Source organism: Procambarus clarkii, chromosome 49, assembly GCF_040958095.1.
Source record: "Procambarus clarkii isolate CNS0578487 chromosome 49, FALCON_Pclarkii_2.0, whole genome shotgun sequence".
NCBI classification, from domain to species: domain Eukaryota; kingdom Metazoa; phylum Arthropoda; class Malacostraca; order Decapoda; family Cambaridae; genus Procambarus; species Procambarus clarkii.
The window spans coordinates 4,403,469-4,421,760 of NC_091198.1; positions in this window are offsets into that span (position 1 = coordinate 4,403,469).

The following is an 18,292-nucleotide window of genomic DNA, read 5'->3' on the forward strand; positions in this document are numbered from 1 at the left end:
GACTCTTCTTACGTGAGACAATAACTATTATCTCGTACCATGACATTTAAAGTGAAAGAACAATAACTTTTCCTTTGAAACCCCCTTACCCAGCCCTGCCCCCCAACCTCACAATAACATCAACCCCCCCTCCCTTATCCCCACCATCCTCCCCACACACTCCGACCGTAACTATAGACGGAAATATCATCGTTGCTAGCATATGTTGCAAAGAAAATCACATATAGTCCGCTGTCCAGTTGAGCATACGCATGATCACATTGTTCTAAGGTGTGTTAATAAGTTTAACTAGTTAACTTAAGAAAAGATTCTTGCATATGAGGAAAAAAAGATGTATATGCAATAATACCGCCAGAATACCCTTCGTTCTGTTATTTGATTTGTTGAGGATTTTATTATAGTTTCTATATGACTCGCTTGGTTTATTGGTTTTTATAATATTGACGATTAAAATATTACATTTTATTAAATTTGGCCATGAGCCATGGGGATTCAGCCAAGAGATGAGTGGATAGGGTTGACAGTTGCGGAAGAAGGTTGAGATAGATGGTAGAAAGGCCAACATTTTCGGGTGCATAGATGGTGGTAAATAATTGAATAAGATAGCTAGATTAAAAGCTTGCGGAAAGATGAATAGAGAGACGATTTATTTGGCACGTAATTGAGATAGACAATTGGAGTAGACGTGAGAAAGGAGAGCCTGGAGATGACTCCCATCGCCATATGCGATTTTTCTCATTGATTAACTACTTATTTCTTAACTATTCTAAGGCATGCGCACGTTGATTCGCTGTTGTTTAAAAACTGTGCTGTTTGGAGTCAATGATTTCCACATGATCTGCGAGGCTGGGCGAGGTCCCTTGAGGCTAGGGGCGGGGAACGATGTTGAGAGCGGGCACCTAAATTTGTGATACAGTCTTTGGCACAGTTCTCTTATCTTCCCACGAAGAATGAGACACATGGCAGCATTCTTCAAGGACGCTCGGTATCTTTAACTCTCGGTGAGTCCCACAACTACACCAACGATGCCACATGCCATTTATCATTCTTGCATTTGGTGGTTTTGAGAACTAAACTACCTAGCTTCGTGAATCTGGCCCTAGCCAGGGCCAGATTCCCGAAGCAGTTACGCAAGCACTTTCGAACCTGTACATCATTTCTCAATCTCTGGCGGCTTTGTTTACAATTATTAAACAGTTAATGAGCCCCGAAGCACCAGGAGGCTGTTTATAACAATAACAACAGTTGATTGGGAAGTTTTAATGCTGTAAACTGTTTAATATATATAACCAAAGCCGTCAAAGATTGAGGAAAGATGTACAGGTTCGTAAGTGCTTGCATAACTGCTTCGTGAATGTGGCCACTAGTTCACTGATTTCATCAGTGAGTCTACTGATGCAATTAGACCTGAGAAAGCCCATTACTAAAAACAGTGACTCGCATTAACATGTTAACTGGACTGTAACGAGAGTCATTGGAAGAATTTTCACAGTCAAACGTTTCAGGAAATGGAACCTAATAGTTCTAAAACCGCAGTTTTAGGAAATTTCTGCTTTAGGCCTGTCGTTAATGGGTCTCTTTCAATATTTTATAGTAAATTTAGTTCCTTTTCAAATCAATGAATTGCATAACAGAATTGTCAAAATTAATCCACATGAGCATTTCCAATTCGTGTTTGTCTAATGTCACAATGTATGCATAGTTTATAAATTTTTAAATTTCTTCAGATATCCTAAAATTAGTCAATCTTTTAAAAAATTCCGAAGTTGCTCGAAAATTGTATTTGATGGCTTGTAATATCTGTTTTCCCACACATTTCAAGATCTGTAATATATTTTGTAATCTTGGTAAATATTTGAAAATACTTATGTCAGCATCACATTTAAAAAAAGAAAATAAGATTTCAAAAGAAATATTGTTATCAAACATAACATTGTTTATGCTGCCTGTCCGCATCAACAATAGCCAATTGCTTGTTAATCCAGCCACAAGTAAAATGCATTTCTTGGGCTATGCTCGTCGAAGCTGTGGCCGACTCCAATGATGCATATATAAATTTTAACGCTGCGTGTAATCAACATTTTCTCATTTATATTAATATTAATAAACCTTTGAATTGAGTTCAACCTGACCTTGGGGTAGGCTCGTTAAAGCGGCAGCTAATCCTCCGTGACGCAGTCATCAATGTTAATGTATTGTATTTTAAAAATAGGTTTCTCATACATAGCATATACAATTTATTATTATTAATATATATTAGCGTTCAATGTATAGTTAGGAGTAGGTTAGGTTAGGTGACTAGGTTGTTTTGGTAAATATTTGGTGCATTCATCAATTTTAGAAGTGTTTAAAAAAAATTGTAGTTCTTCAAAATTAGGTACTAGTATTTCATAATAGAATGTGTAAAATAGTTAGGCCTAATTTAGGTTTAGTCCTGTTGGCAATTATTGCTATTTCCACTTGTCAACAGGCCGGGCTCGTTAAAGCGGCGGCTGTCACCCCCAAGACCCATTCACTAACTTCGACATATTGTGTAATAAAAATAGGTTTGTTCTGTTTTTTCTAATGTGCAAATTAATATTATTGAGCACTAAAATTATATGTACAGTTTGGAGAGGGTTAGACTAGGTATTTGGGTTCTGATGCGAATTATTTGCATTTGTAGTACGTGGATGAAGCATTCAACCCGTCCTCGACTCAAGTCAATTCCATCCAGCGATCGACCCCACAGACATTCATAAATTTTACCATGCTGTTCATTCAAAACGGGAATTTTCTAAAATATAAATTAATGTTATAATAGCATATTGTGCATATATAGGCGTAGATTAGGTTGGGTGTTTAGGTTCTGTTGGCGATTATTTGTATTTGTAGTACGTGGGTGAAGCATTTACAGCGTTGTGGTTCGAACAAAATTCGTCAGTGAAGCACTTGTTCCGGAATTGTTCGAACGTCAGCAGTTGTGAGTCGTGTGTAAACAGTTTTTCATTCATAAACAGGAAGTTTGCTGGGTGCATGGAATCACTTTTGGGTCTGTGTATGGAGGTCGGAGCTGCGACTTACTAGGCTGTTTAAAGCAGCGGCCGTCCTCCCCAGACGCATTCATCAATTTTAACATTCTGTTTATTAAAAATTCGTTTGTTCTCATATATTAATTAATATTATTATACATACAAACTCGATGTATAGTTTGGCATAGGTTAGGTTAGGTGTTTAGGTTTAGTTGGCAATTATTTGTATTTGAAGAACATGGGTGAAGCATTTACAGAATTGTGGCTCGAACAAAGAACGTGAGCAGAGCACTTTTTCCGGAAGCGTTTGGACGTCATCAGTTGTGAGTTCGTATGTAAATCACTTTTCATTCATAAACAGGGGGTTAGGCGGCTGGATTAACGAGCTTGGATCTTTGTATGCGAGAACGGGTTGGTAACTCACAACTGCTGACGTTCGAACACTTCCGGAACAAGTGCTTCACTGACGAATTTTGTTCGAACCACAACGCTGTAAATGCTTCACCCACGTACTACAAATACAAATAATCGCCAACAGAACCTAAACATCTAACCTAACCTAACCAGTGCCTAAATAAGTACAATATGGTAATGTAAAATAATATTAATTTATATTTGAGAAAATTCCCGTTTTGAATGAACAGCATGATAAAATTGATGAATACTTCTTTGGGGTCGACCGCTGGATGTAATGGACTTGAGTCGAGGACGGGTTGTGTTCTGAAGATGGGTTGCTTTTACTCCCGTGGATCAATTCATTAGTAAATGTTGTTATGACGAGCGTGACAAAATGTGTAGAGTAACTTGAATTTTTTACCATCTAGTAATACCGGAGAAAGAGCAGCATATATTCAGGAACCGGATTTTGTATGGTGACCAACAGTTGGCGTATTTTCGGGGATGATTGAATTACTCGTTCCTTCTCCATCAATAACCTAAAGGTGTACTGTGATTATATCGGTGAAAATATGTATGAAACCAGAGAAGGAAATGCCTTTTTCTATATACGTTGCTGAAGACATGATCGATATGGCCTAGTCTGTCTGCATAAGACAGGGTATTCCAGTGTCCTCATCCTTCAGAAGATGGGGCATTCCAGTATCTTCATCCATTCAGAAGGTCAGCAGCTCCTCAAGTATTGTTTTCACCTGAGCAGCTTATTTACATTTATTAAATTGGTAATGATTACGTAGTGATTGAATTATGCCTTTACTATATGAGGATATAAATGTATAAGGGTATTTCATTCAAGTTTAAATAAATTCCCTATTATTCCATTTTCAGGTAAGAATCAAGAGAGAGATCTTCTAGGGACACAGAATCACAAATTGAGGTACGTTTAAATTTATTTCTGTTTCCATAGCAATATTTATATAATTTAGCAATCAATATATGTGAGAACCAGCATCACTAGCGACAAACGTATGTGTAAGTTAGCGGGAAATTCCGGGTAAGATCTCTGCAAAGAGATGAGGCTGAGGAATCGTGAAGTGGGAGGATAAAGAGGGGTCAGAGTAAACGATTGCTGGGGTTGTAATGATTATGTTCAGTCGGTCTGTGTAGGCGCACTTTCAAGCTTTTAAATACGTCCAGCAAAAACCGTCAAGCAATCGGATTAGGACTGAGCCGTGGCGGAGTGCCGAGGTCGTCTCTAGCCACAAACAGAACCAAATAAGCCCCTGTAGACCAAAGCGTGATAAGTGGTTGGCCTTTCCGGGACTTTAAATTAGACGTGCAGTGACAAACAAATAACTCCATTATACACTATTTCAATATAACTTGAAATGAACTTGTATGTGATTGCAGAGACACATAATGGGGCACAGTGGACAAAGTCAGAGAATTCTGGAACACAAATTAAGAGACAATTTTATTTCACTGTTCACCAATGTAGCTATCGCAAATTGTAAATTGCTTTGGGTTATATTACCTGCCGGAGTCGAAACTATAACACGACACCAACTAATTAATGCTATTTCTGAGACAGATACGTCCTCGATAGGGATGGTAAGTGAGAAGTTTAGGGCCGAGGTGGCATGCTACTCCTAAAAGGCGAAATAAGAGGTGAGGATGTCAGGCAGGAGTCACCAGTAGAGGCGTTGGACGACGTGGATACGTCAAGTAGGCAACGGAAAATCCGTCGATGAGAACGGGAACTTTTTCGGTGTTCGGTCATGAAGTTTAACCAGTGGAACTCGCATCTAAAATGGAGAAGAATTGACTTAGAATATGAGAGGACAACAAAATCTTAAGATTAAGCGTCTAAAACTAGGACTATGTGAGGGAGAGACAAGTTAGAATCAAACCCATAGAATAGAACATTAGAAAGTCGGAAGGAAGTGACAGTTGTGCAATTACAGCATGAGAGTAGTAAGAGGATTCTAAGAAAAAGGAAAATAGATTAGGGTCTAAAAATGGACACTAGATAGCTCAGGAAAAGATGGCGAACCTCTTTATAGCGTATCTGCCCAAATTGGCACTAATCTTCTACATAATGATATTGGGTGCCCAAGGGAAGGGAAGCGAATTATCAAGGTAAAGCGCCAAGCCATTACAACTATATAGAACTGGGAAGGGGTCAGGATAAGGATTTGGGATGGGACGGGGGATTTTTGGGTGCCCAAGGAGACCAACATATTTTAACAGTTAACATATATAACTCTCAATGAGACTTTTGCTGTTGCACAATCGATAACACAGTTTGCTGTTTTGAAAACTGTATATGCAACACTAGTTTCATTAGAAAGTCTATTCTTTATTTATGAACAAAGTTCATTCTTAAGATTAAGAATATTCTTTATTCTTAATAAAAACAAAGACTGCCAAGAATTTGTCAATGAACATAATATTAATACTGCATTGCTAGATTTTTTAAACAATCAAAAGTTTCATGAAAGGTATTTAATTATTTCGGATTATAATTTTCTGTAAATTTCTGTTTTAATCCAGTCATTAAACCTACTTTTTTTTTTAAGTCTTTGATCGAAATATTTTTGCCTTTTAATTTAAAATTTCGCAAGTCAAATCAATGGCATCCTAAATATTATCCAAATCAATCCACTGAAAGTTTCCAAATTCAATGTGTTAAATGTTACAATGTCTGCGGACTTTATGAATCTCACAGTTTCTAGATATGACCTGAATTTAGTCAATGTCAAATTTAAATTATTTAGTAGGTGAAATAATGATGTTCAAAAAATTTATTTTAAAGATCTAAATGTTTATTTTTTAAGAAATTAAAGATCTGTTATTTTAGTCAGGGGCCAGATTCACGAAGCAGTTACGCAAGTACCTACGAACGTGTATATCTTTCCTCAATCTTTGACGGCTTTGGTTACATTTATTAAACAGTTTACAAGCATGTAAACTTCCCAATCAACTGTTGTTATTGTTATAAACAGCCTCCTGGTGCTTCGGAGCTCATTAACTGTTTATTAATTGCAAACAAAGCCGCCAAACATTGAGAAAAGATTTACAAGTTCGTAAGTACTTGCATAACTGCTTCGTGAATCCGGCCCCAGGTTTGGGAAATTTTGTCGCTCTTGATATTGTTATAAATTTTTAAGCTTATTCTTAAGGCATCTGTATTAACGAGCACATCATTGAAATCATTTAATTCAGTGCTCATGAAATTTTAATGCGAGGAAAATCTCCCCCCAAAAAAAAATCAATCTCCAAATCCATTCCGCATCAGATAATTCCTCCCAGGGACATTTGTCATTCCTTAAGGCAAACTAGTTTCATTTAAACAGAAAGTCTTTAAGAATAGAATCTCCATTATGCTATCGAGCATTGTGTTATGTACAGTGAATTCACTTCTCTCGGCAAATTCTGAAAAATATCTCGCTTTATTAGCACACGCAAAAATTAACTACCCTGGTTATAGTTTTCATCACGTCTTTAAGATCCTTAACTCAGGCCAGGTTGTGCACACAAGGTGTCGTCGTAATGAGAAGGACTTAATCCTCGGAACATACGTTAGGTAACAGCAAAATAAGGTGTACAATACAGTGAAAAATTAACAGTGGAAGTCCAATGCATTTTGTGAAAACATTTCCAAAACTGCTTCTTTTCCAGTCTTGCTGGGTGCATCAGCATGACTGGTTGTTACGGTAACTATATTCTGTATGTCAGTCTATCGATTAGACTCTTCGTTTACTACCGCCTCACATATTTCAATCCCTTTGGTATCAGGGACTGAAATATGTATGGCAATATGAAATACCTGTTGTTCAGCTGGTCTTACCAAATTAACCAGTCTATAGAATATTTATGGTATAGTATGTTGAAAAAATTATCGAGGAATATTGGCTCTCCTTCCTGCTGATGCTATTTCAATGCTGCATTTAATACAACTGGAAAGCAATTTATATGAGCCTATATCTAATATAGCTGTTATGCTATGTTTACCTCCTTCTTCAACGTTATAAACTTTGCTGTGTTTCTACTCGTTGGAAAGTCTTTCAATGCTCTGCATATTTTTTTCTTCTCTGGAAAACTGACAAAGATGGAAGGAACACATTCTAGTCAATAATATAATCCACATCCCAGAGTGTTTTTTCGTGTTAAACAAGAATCTTTGGACACTTAAAATCGTCAGCAACTTCATCTGGCAGTAATGATAATCACAAATCTTAAAAATTTCCAAAAATAAATTGCGTGCCATGGTTAACTACTGTCGCCCCAAGCCAACTATACTGACTTTTCTCATGTTGTGACTCACAACAGTCACGTGACTTCGGGTTACTTATTTACAGCTAAGTCTATGGAAACCTTCCGTTCTCTTGCTACCTGGGAATCAATATCTGGTTCCTTCGATTGTGAGACGTCATCGCTAATCACTGCGATATAGATCAAGATTGGAGGGAGTGGTCGCTACTGCCATTTGGAGAAAGTCGATAGTGAAAATGGTGTTAACAGTTACAGCAATGGATGAAATACAGGCTTAAAATGTGTTTTGCAATCAATTTCCTGTTATCTAAGATAAAACATAACATGGCTATCAACATTATAAATATTTCTGCGAACCTCACATGCTTGGTTGGTATGATCTAATTTTAACAAAGATTCAACATATTTTTCACGAAAGCTAAAGTAAGACTAAGAAAACCAATAGTTATTTTTTGTGTGTGCCAAACATTGAATGAATAGTATTAAAGCCCCTCAATTAATAATATAAAAATAAACGAGATGGAAGGTGGTTAAAAAAGCTTGGAATAAAAATTTATGAAATGGAAATGGTCGGAAGACAGAAAATTGGTTGACATGTACAAATGGCGAGGAAGTATTGAGACGAACAGCATCCGAAGATATGCATCCCGTAAGACATTTATCCCGTCACAGTACTCACTTAGTTGTGCTTGTGTGTGTGGGGGGGGGGTGAGCTTTGGCTCTTTGGTCCCACCTCTCAACTGTCAATCAACAGCGAAGTGTTACTGAGGTGAGCTGAGAGGAGCGGCTCGAGGTAGCCACCAACTACATAAGATAGGCAAGGATATAGTGCAGAATAAAACATGGGAGGAGCGAATAGAAACAGAGAAGATAAGAGTAAGAAACAGTTCAATAAGAATGGAGAACTACGAGAACACACTGAATTAGCTTTGAAGAAGAATGCTGAAAGAGAGAGAGTGAGAAAGAGCGTATAGGGAAAGAAGAGAATGGGAGATATACAGAGAAAAGGAAAGAATGGTGGATAAGAAATAAGTTTAAATAGAATCGTAGTTAACAGGAGGCCAAATGGTTAGTATTGAAGTCATTCGTAATATGGTCATTTTCTCCAATCTTAGCTCGTCTACTTAAGAGTTAATTGACTACACAATTGTCTTAAGTCTGTTTGTATGTATCCTTGCTCTTTGAATATATCCTTGTTGTTTCCAGACTTACTACCACTTGAGCTGGTCGTTATGGCAGCGACGCCAGATCCCCGGTGATCTAATAAGTGGTTGGCATGTTTTGCCGCTAGAGGGGGCAGACGTGCTGCCAGCTCTCTCTGGTTGTTGGTGAACCGACTAGCGAGCGGTCCTTGATGTGGTTGTTGACAGGAGCCGTCATAAAGTAGCCTTCACATCTGCAAGAAAAATGACAAGAACCTTTCACACTAGAGATGCTACACCGATGATGATACTTTTCAAGACGCTAGTGCTCTCTAGAATGGAGTACTGCTGCACAATGACAGCCCCTTTCAAAGCTGGAGAAATTGCTGACCTGGAGAGCGTGCAGAGATCCTTTACTGCTAGAATCCACTCAGTAAAACACCTAAACTATTGGGACCGACTAAAATATCTAAATCTGTGTTCTCTTGAGCGCAGGCGGGAGAGGTACATAATAATTTACACGTGGAAAATAATTGAGGGGCTGGTCCCAAACCTGCACACAGAAAATCACATGAGACCAGAAGGCATGGCAGGATGTGCAGAAAGAGGTGCAATAAGTACTCTGAGAGAGAATTCTATCAACGTCAGAGGCCCGAGGCTGTTCAACACGCTTCCACTACACATAAGGGGCATAACTGGCCGACCCCTCACAGTGTTCAGGAGAAAACTCTATAAGTACCTCCAAAGGATACCTGATCAACCAGGCTGTGATTCATACATCAGGCTGCGAGGAGCCGCATCCAACAGCCTGGTTGACCAGTCCAGCAACGAGGAAGCCTGGTCGACGACCGGGCCGCTGGGAAGCTAAGCTTCGGAAACACCTCATGATAACCTCAAGGTAAGGCTTTGTGCCCGGCTGTCACTGAGTGATGGGGGGGGGGACCGTGCTGTGGACTCAGTCGATTGCCCTAGAATACTTGGGTCGGGTGGGTTGCCCTACAGTGGACACGACGCTGTTTGACGTGTTGTGCATTGACGTCGCTGCCGTAAGCAAAGCAATGGAAACAAATTTCATAAAAATTCATCGATAAGTGAACTGGTAAAAGATTTTTTAAACTGGAGGGTTTCTTGTTTCAACTGTTGGTCGTGTTACGTACTAGTCTAGAGGTTCTGTGATTACTTGAAGTAGAGGCTGAACATGAATGAGAATGTGTGGGGCTGGATTGAAACTGCTGTACCGCCATGGGGGGAATATAAGCTTCCTTCAGTTTCATTTCAAAATAAGGTATCCTAAACAATGTTGCATAATCCAGAGTTTTTTGGTGGAGGGTAACCTATTTATCAATCTATAAAAAGTTATTATGCAGCACAACAACTTACTGATCAACCAACAAGTATACTTGTTGGAAGGAAAAGCTGAACGGCGTTTTCTTCCATCAGAGGGGGCAGACGTTTGCCATTTTGCTCTGCAGTCTCATCCAGCTTTGTGTTGTGAGCGGTTGTTTGGTGGTTGTGTTGTGAGGGCTCTGTGGTAGTGGTGTGGGCCAGTAGAATGGCGTTGCCCATGGCGCTTGTTCACAGTTGGGCTGGATTTCTCTGGCTTAGTGGATTTTCCAGCGATTGATGTGGGTTTAGTGGATGTGATGCGTGTTGCTATTGCTGACGTGTGTGGTTTGCAGATCGTCGCCAGTCGCCGGGCCTTGGTGAAGCTTTGTAGCGCTTCTGTATTCACGGACTTCGTTAGGAGATATGACGAGCATACCCTTTAGTTGCCTGCTGGTGTGGGGACCGTGCTTGTGTCGGATCAGAGCGTCCCAGCAACATACGTGGTTGTGAAGGGCTACCCTTTGAGTTTCCAAAGGACATTCTGCGCAGGTTCATTGGGAAATAATAGCATGTTCTGCAGTATAGAGAAAATGTGATCAACTCTGGCAGTCTGAAAGGCGTCCTGAATGAGATGTGTACACTCACGATGAAACTTCCGATTGCGGTCCCCATCGTTGATGGTGCTGCATGGGTTCCACGTCCAGTGCTTTTATACTGGTCACCCGAACACTTGTTTTTGATGCGGCTTGTCAGGACATCGGGGTGTGGAGTGCCGTACTGGTGTGGTGTGGGATGTTAATATATTCTGGGAAGAAGATTTCCCACCTCTGGGGGTCCCTGAGGCTTCAGTGGGTGGTGCTTTGGACGTTGGTGCTCTCCCAGGCTGGCAGTCCTTCAGATGTGGTGAGCTCTGCTGCAGATGCTGTGCTGGTTGTGTCTCCGGGTTCTGTGGACCCCCTGGTGGGGTTAGGTGTGCAGTGGCTACGCGTATGGCCGTGCAGCCTCCTCCGGATGCGGGTTCTTCGGTGGAGACGGGGTCCTGTGCCATTGTCTGTGTGTCATGAATCTGGGGTATCTGGTGCTCCTGGTGTTGTGTGTACCCCTACTTCTGTCTTGGGGGCCATTGTATCTTCGGATGGGGTCCGCTCTTCTCACCATCTTCAGGAGTCTACTCCTCAGGATTCAAATGCTATTCTGAAGAAACACCAGAAGAGGGATGGGAGTGTTCGGTCCCAGGAGCATGGGCCTTCTATACAGCGAATGGAGTCTGCTGAATGTGAGCGTATTGACGATGATATTATGGAGTCTGCATTGGCTCCCTTGGAATCAGAGGGAGGTAGGTGTGATGAGCCTCCCTTTGAGGCACTACCAGGTAGCCCTCCCTTCGTGGGGGGTCCGGGGTTGGTGGTGGTTGACCCTAGAGACAGCACCCGTAGTGACGTTTGCCTGTGTTTAACATTGTGGAAGGGATCTGGGGCCCTGCCTCCAGTGGCGCCTGATTATCAGCTGTTTGGGGATGCTGGGGAAGTTGGTGGTGCTTCCCTGGGTGGTGTGTCATTCAGTCCGACAGGTCAGTCCAGTTACGTTTGAGTAGACCGTGGGTTAGGTGGAGTCCTGTGTGTGTCTTCCCAATAACTCCTCATGTGCATCGCTGAATGTTAATGGATTACAATCTGTGGCTGTGCTAATGGGGCTGGTGTTACTGCTTCATGAGCAATGGATGTGGCATTTGTGAAGGAGCATATTGTTTGGGAATATGGGAATGTTGCATACCTTAGTTGAGGGCTATATGGTTGTGTTAAATCTGACACGTTTATTGAATGGTGGGGGTACACTGGTTCTTATTTCTAAGAGGGCACCTTTTTCCATGGTTCATATGGAAATGGATGAAGATGGTAGGGTGTTGTTGGTTTGGATTTCCTGTCTGGAGGTTGACATTCCCTTATTAAATGTGCCGTCTGGGGCGGCACGGAGGCAGGAATGTGAGGTTTATTTCTAGTGGGATTTTGCATTATTTGCGGCACAATACGGGTGGGATGGTTTTTTTTTGGAATTTTTAATTGTATCACTTCGGCGTGGGATAATAATAGTGTTCATCCTGCCAATGTCTCTCCTGCCTTGACAGTGACTCTGCAGAGTTGTGGGTTTCAAGATGCAACTGTGATGCATGGGGTGCCTCGAAGTTCCCTTTTGTGTAGTGTGGGTCTTGCTCTCATCTCGATCTGTTTTACGTGCACAAGGGGATGTGTCGGTTGTCTCGTTTCAGAAGGTTACGGCTGCTTTCTCGGACCATTGTATGGTGGTGCGGAAGTTGAGGGTTCAGAACCAGGTGCAGGCTGGTCGGGGCTGGTGGAAGTAGAACTGCGGGTTGCTGAAGTGTCCGGATGTTTGTGCTCAGTTTCGGGAGTGGTTGGCTGTGCTGGCTGCTCGGAAGGATAGTTTTCCCTCTGTTGTAGATTGGTGGGAGTTATGTAAGGATGATTGTAGGTCGTTTTTTGTCATGTTGGCTAAGTGGGAGGCAGTGGGGCATTTTGGTTGGTTTTGCGGGTTTTGCATGCGAGGTTGCATCACCTGTGTGGGTTTGTGAATCAGGGCTTTAGTAGGTTTGGGGAAATTTTATTGTGTATGGAGCAGATCTGTGGGTTGTAGGGAGGATATAGCTGAAGGGGGTTCGTGTGCAAAATGGGTTGAGGAACGGTCGTGTGGGGAGAAGCTTTCGCAGTTTTTACTGCAGAAAAAAAAGGTAGGTCATGCATCTGTTTTGTTGATGGGGGTCTTCAACAGCTGGATGGATCGGTGTTTTAGACCGTGGGTTTGGTCTTGCTCCATGTGCGCCCGGTCGCTGGGAACAAAGGGTTAGTGGATTCTTTTCTTCAGCATTGTACTCCTGTTGTTGGAGGTGGAATGTCATGATCTAGTGAAAACTATGATTTTTCGGAGCTATCGTGGGTTGTGCGTTCCTTTCGTAGGGGTAAGATTCTGGGATCGGATGGTCTTCCGATGGAGTTTCATATCTCGTTTTGAGATATACTTGGTTTCGCTTTTTTTTGGAGGTGGTTCCATTTTGTTTGGAGTGGATGGCGCTGCCTAGTTTATAAAAATGATGGTCTTGTGCTGCTCCTCCCAAAACTGGCGGACTTGCTTTTTTTTTTTTTTTTTTTTTTTTTTTTTTTTTGCAAATTATGAGGCCAATTACGTTGTTGAATCTTGATTACAAGATTATTTCTAAGCTGTTGTCTTGGCGTTTTCGGTCGGTGATGGGGTCGTTGGTTTCTGAAGAACAGTTTTGTGGGGTCCCTGGAAGGTCGTTGATGCAGTGCAATTCCCTTTTCTGTATGTTTCGGAGTCTGATCTGTCTGCGGCTATGGTCAGCTTGGATTGGTCCAAGGAATTTGATTGTGTACTGGTGGGGTTTGTGTTGCACATCATGGAGTGATTGGATTTCCCTCCCCAACTATACCACACGAACTCTTTGTTCGTGTGGTATAAGTTAGTCGTTCAATTGTTTCACCGCTGTTGCATCATATCTTGGTTCTTAAAGTTTGTGGTTATGCGGATGACACAGTCTTTTTTGTTGCCACTGAGGGTTGTGAGGTTGTGGCTCAGGATCTTGTGCATAGGTTAGAGTTGGCCACGTGGGCTGTGTTTAATCGTGCGAAGTCGAGTCTCATGTGGTAGGGAGATTGGGCTTCTCGTTAGGCGTGGGGTAAATCTTGGTTTCCTATGGTTCAGTCTCTTCAGGTTTTAGGGGTTCCTTGGTTTCTGTCCCATGAGCGGTCGTTGGGGTTTAATTGGGATGCAGTATCGCGAGTGGTGGGGTGACGGTGGTAATGCTTTCCAAGCGGGCTCTGACTCTTTATCATAGGGCGGTTGTCGTGCCTTGTAAGGTTTTGTCGCGGGTCAGGTTTTTAGCTCAGTGCTTTCTGTTGGATAGGTGGCGGGCTCGTGCTTTGGAGAGTGTGGTGTATCGGAATATGCCCGAAATGTTATGCTCAATCTGCCCAAAACGCTACGTGTGCTAGTAGCTTTACAAGAATGTAAAACTTCAATGTTCTGTACTCTCATAAACCCAATGTACCGTCTTGTATATAAATAAATAAATAAATAAATAAATAAATAAATGTGTGGTGTGGCCAGTATCACCCGATTCGTCGGTCTTCGTTGTGTATGTGGGAAGCAGAGGGTGGGATTGGTATTCCGGTTGTTTATATCAAGTCCTTGGCTTTTTTCTGGGTGTCCCTTCATAGGTGACTAGGGTTAGGGGGTGGGTTAAATTCCGTCGCTTTGTACTATTGTTCTGTTCAGTGTAGCTATTTGGTTGAGCTGGAGGGTTGTCAGAGGTGGCTTTGTTTACTCCTCCAGTGTACTCGTGGGCTGTTATGATTCTTTGGGTACTTTGCTGGTGCCCGGGGTTTCTGACGTTCGGTTGTCGGTAGGTGTATGGGGCGCTTTTCTCTCAAGGTAATCACCGGGTTGAAGTTTTGTACCCTTATTTCGACTGGGGCGATATTTGGACTGTGTTGCATGGGCGTGTATCGTGCCGAGGCCCAGGGAGTTGGTGTATCATTTATTACACGAGACGTTGCCCACGAATGCGCTTTTGTTTATGTTGGGTTTGGTCACCTCAAACGGTTGTGTGCATTATGGGGAGTGTGAGTCTCAGTTTCACGTCTCAGTTTCACGTCACGTGGGATATTGTTGAGGTTTTTAGTGGTGCTGGGGTGCAGGTAAATTTGTGGCATTATCTGTTCTTCTCGTTTCCTCGAGGTTTCAGTTGCTTATATGCCTGGGGACCATTCAGGCTTGTTCGCATTTGTGTTGCTCACGTGGCCCCACAAAGTGAGGTGATTTGATAAAAATAACTATGCCCAAGATTACTATGAAAGTGCTATCAGGATGATGGGCAAATAGCCTCGGCTACCATCATCTTTTGTAAGGTCACTGATGATCGAGTGATTAAGGTCTCCTGTACACCAGTTGCATAGTGCTCCTGGCAGTATGCATTCAAGTCACTTCTCAGTTGTGGAGTTTTCAGTTATATATATATATATATATATATATATATATATATATATATATATATATATATATATGTCGTACCTAGTAGCCAGAACGCACTTCTATGCCTACTATGCAAGGCCCGATTTGCCTAATAAGCCAAGTTTTCATGAATTAATTGGTTTTCGACTACCTAACCTACCTAACCTAACCTAACCTAACTTTTTCGGCTACCTAACCGAACCTAACCTATAAAGATAGGTTAGGTTAGGTTAGGTAGGGTTGGTTAGGTTCGGTCATATATCTACGTTAATTTTAACTCCAATAAAAAAAAATTGTCCTCATACATAATGAAATGGGTAGCTTTATCATTTCATAAGAAAAAAATTAGAGAAAATATATTAATTCAGGAAAACTTGGCTTATTAGGCAAATCGGGCCTTGCATAGTAGGCATAGAAGTGCGTTCTGGCTACTAAGTACGACATATATATATATATATATATATATATATATATATATATATATATATATATATATATATATATATATATATGTCGTACCTAATAGCCAGAACGCACTTCTCAGCCTACTATTCAAGGCCTGATTTGCCTAATAAGCCAAGTTTTCATGAATTAATGTTTTTTCGTCTACCTAACCTACCTAACCTAACTTAACCTAGCTTTTTTTGGCTACCTAACCTAACCTTACCTATAAATATAGGTTAGGTTAGGTTAGGTAGGGTTGGTTAGGTTCGGTCATATATCTACGTTAATTTTAACTCCAATAAAAAAAAATTGACCTCATACATAGAGAAAAGGGTTGGTTTATCATTTCATAAGAAAAAAATTATAGTAAATATATTAATTCAGGAAAACTTTGCTTATTAGGCAAATCGGGCCTTGAATAGTAGGCTGAGAAGTGAGTTCTGGCTACTAGGTACGACATATATATATATATATATATATATATATATATATATATATATATATATATATATATATATATATATATATATATATATATATATATAATATATATATATAATATATATATATATATCTAGTACGCTTTAACCCACTACACCATCAGACCCTACAAAAGAAGTAGAGACTTTGAGATATATATACATCTCAAATATCTCCACTTCCCGAGGACACCAGATAAGTGTGAGGTTAGTCTGCGTTTTTCATCAAGCCACTGTCAATGTGAGAGAACTCGTGTCCATGCTATAAGCCTATACTTGCATAAACCACAAGTGAAGATTAACAATCTTTGGACAACACCCACCAGTGGGACTCGAATATATATATATATATATATATATATATATATATATATATATATATATATATATATATATATATATATATATATATAACTTGTAAGGGTAACACCTTTGGTGCAAATTTGGGGAACCACAGCCTCGAAGAAGAAAATAAGGAGTATTCAGAGAATAACTTGTGGAATCTCAATGAACACTTTAATATTTTCTTCTTCTACCACCCCAATTCTTTTGTATATATTAGTTTTATTTAAACTTTGTTTCAAAAAAGGAGTTACATATAGGGTATATATATATATATATATATATATATATATATATATATATATATATATATATATATATATATATATATATATATATATATATATATATATAATTTTTTATGGAAGGGAGAACCATCTCTGAGTGGAAGAAGAGGATCCGTAGCCTCGGAGGAAAGCATACGTATTGCATTATTAGTGATGTTTAGTTAAAGGAAAATTTTTAATATGTTGATGATATTTTGTGTATATGGCCTGCATATGTAAATTCAGATGAATTTGTAGCTAAACTTAATGACCAAGTCACCTTTATAAAATTTACTATAGATACTGAAATTGATAAATGTTTGTCGTTTTTAGATGTACTTATTCATAGAGAAGATTTTTCACTAAAGTTTAGTGTTTACAGAAAGCCTTCGAATAATTTATTTTATGTTCATTATTTCTCAGGACATAGATACAACTTGAAACAATCATTTTTTTCTTTATATATCAAAGAGCTCATCGGGTTGTTAGTCCAGAATTCTTAGATGAAGAGTTTAAGAATATTGATTCTATTGGTCTCAAGCTTTGTTATCAGCTGAGTTTTTTGAAAGCTTGCCGTAGCAAAGCACATCGTAAATACTTTAATAATATATGCAGTGAGAAAATTGGCCCAAAAATTGGTTATGTTTAACATATTTTTCTTGGCTCGAAAATATTGTCAAAACTTTGAAACTTTTTTATATACATGCATTGTTTAACTACCAAAATTCTTTTGGAAAACTATTAGTAACAGTCCTCCTAGTGCTAATTGTGTCATTTACAAAATACCTTGTAAAGACTTAGGTTCTATGCAGGGCAAACAACTAAAGATTTGAAATTTAGTATTTCACAAAATAAATACTCTGTAAGACACGGCAGATAGTCTAATGCTTTGTTTGTTCATTTGTCAGAGAGTTCTCACCAAATGGATTGGGAGATGGGTTCTTCAGTAACGAATTGTCAAAGCATTTTCAATAGGAATATAATTTAATCTGCTTTAATCCAAGATTACAAAATCGTGTAATATGAAAATTTGCAGTGGTTTGTATAATTTAGATCCATTTTTGATTGATCAGTTAATGGGCGATTTGAGTAGGATCATTGATTCACATTTATCTCACTAATACCTTATTAATTTCCCTTCATCTCATTAATGACACTGAATTTCACCTAACTTCTTTCCCCCCTATATGCATCCTACTTACTTCTGAAGATGTATTATTAAATACAAATATACTTGAGGAAATTCCTGTCTCAATCCTTCCTTCGTAGTCTGGCACTGTCACATGGTTAATCACGTGTTAATTTTCGTGATTTACACTCACACACACACACACACACACACACACACAACTTGAAACAAAAAAAAAACTTTTAAAACTAGGTATGATAGGGAAATGGGACAGGAGTCATTGCTGTAAACAACCGATAGCTAGAAAGGCGGGATCCAAGAGTCAATGCTCGATCCTGCAAGCACATATAGGTGAGTACATATAGGTGAGTACACACACACACACACACACACACACACACACACACACACACGAAGGGTTTCCTACGAGGGTATCATTGGT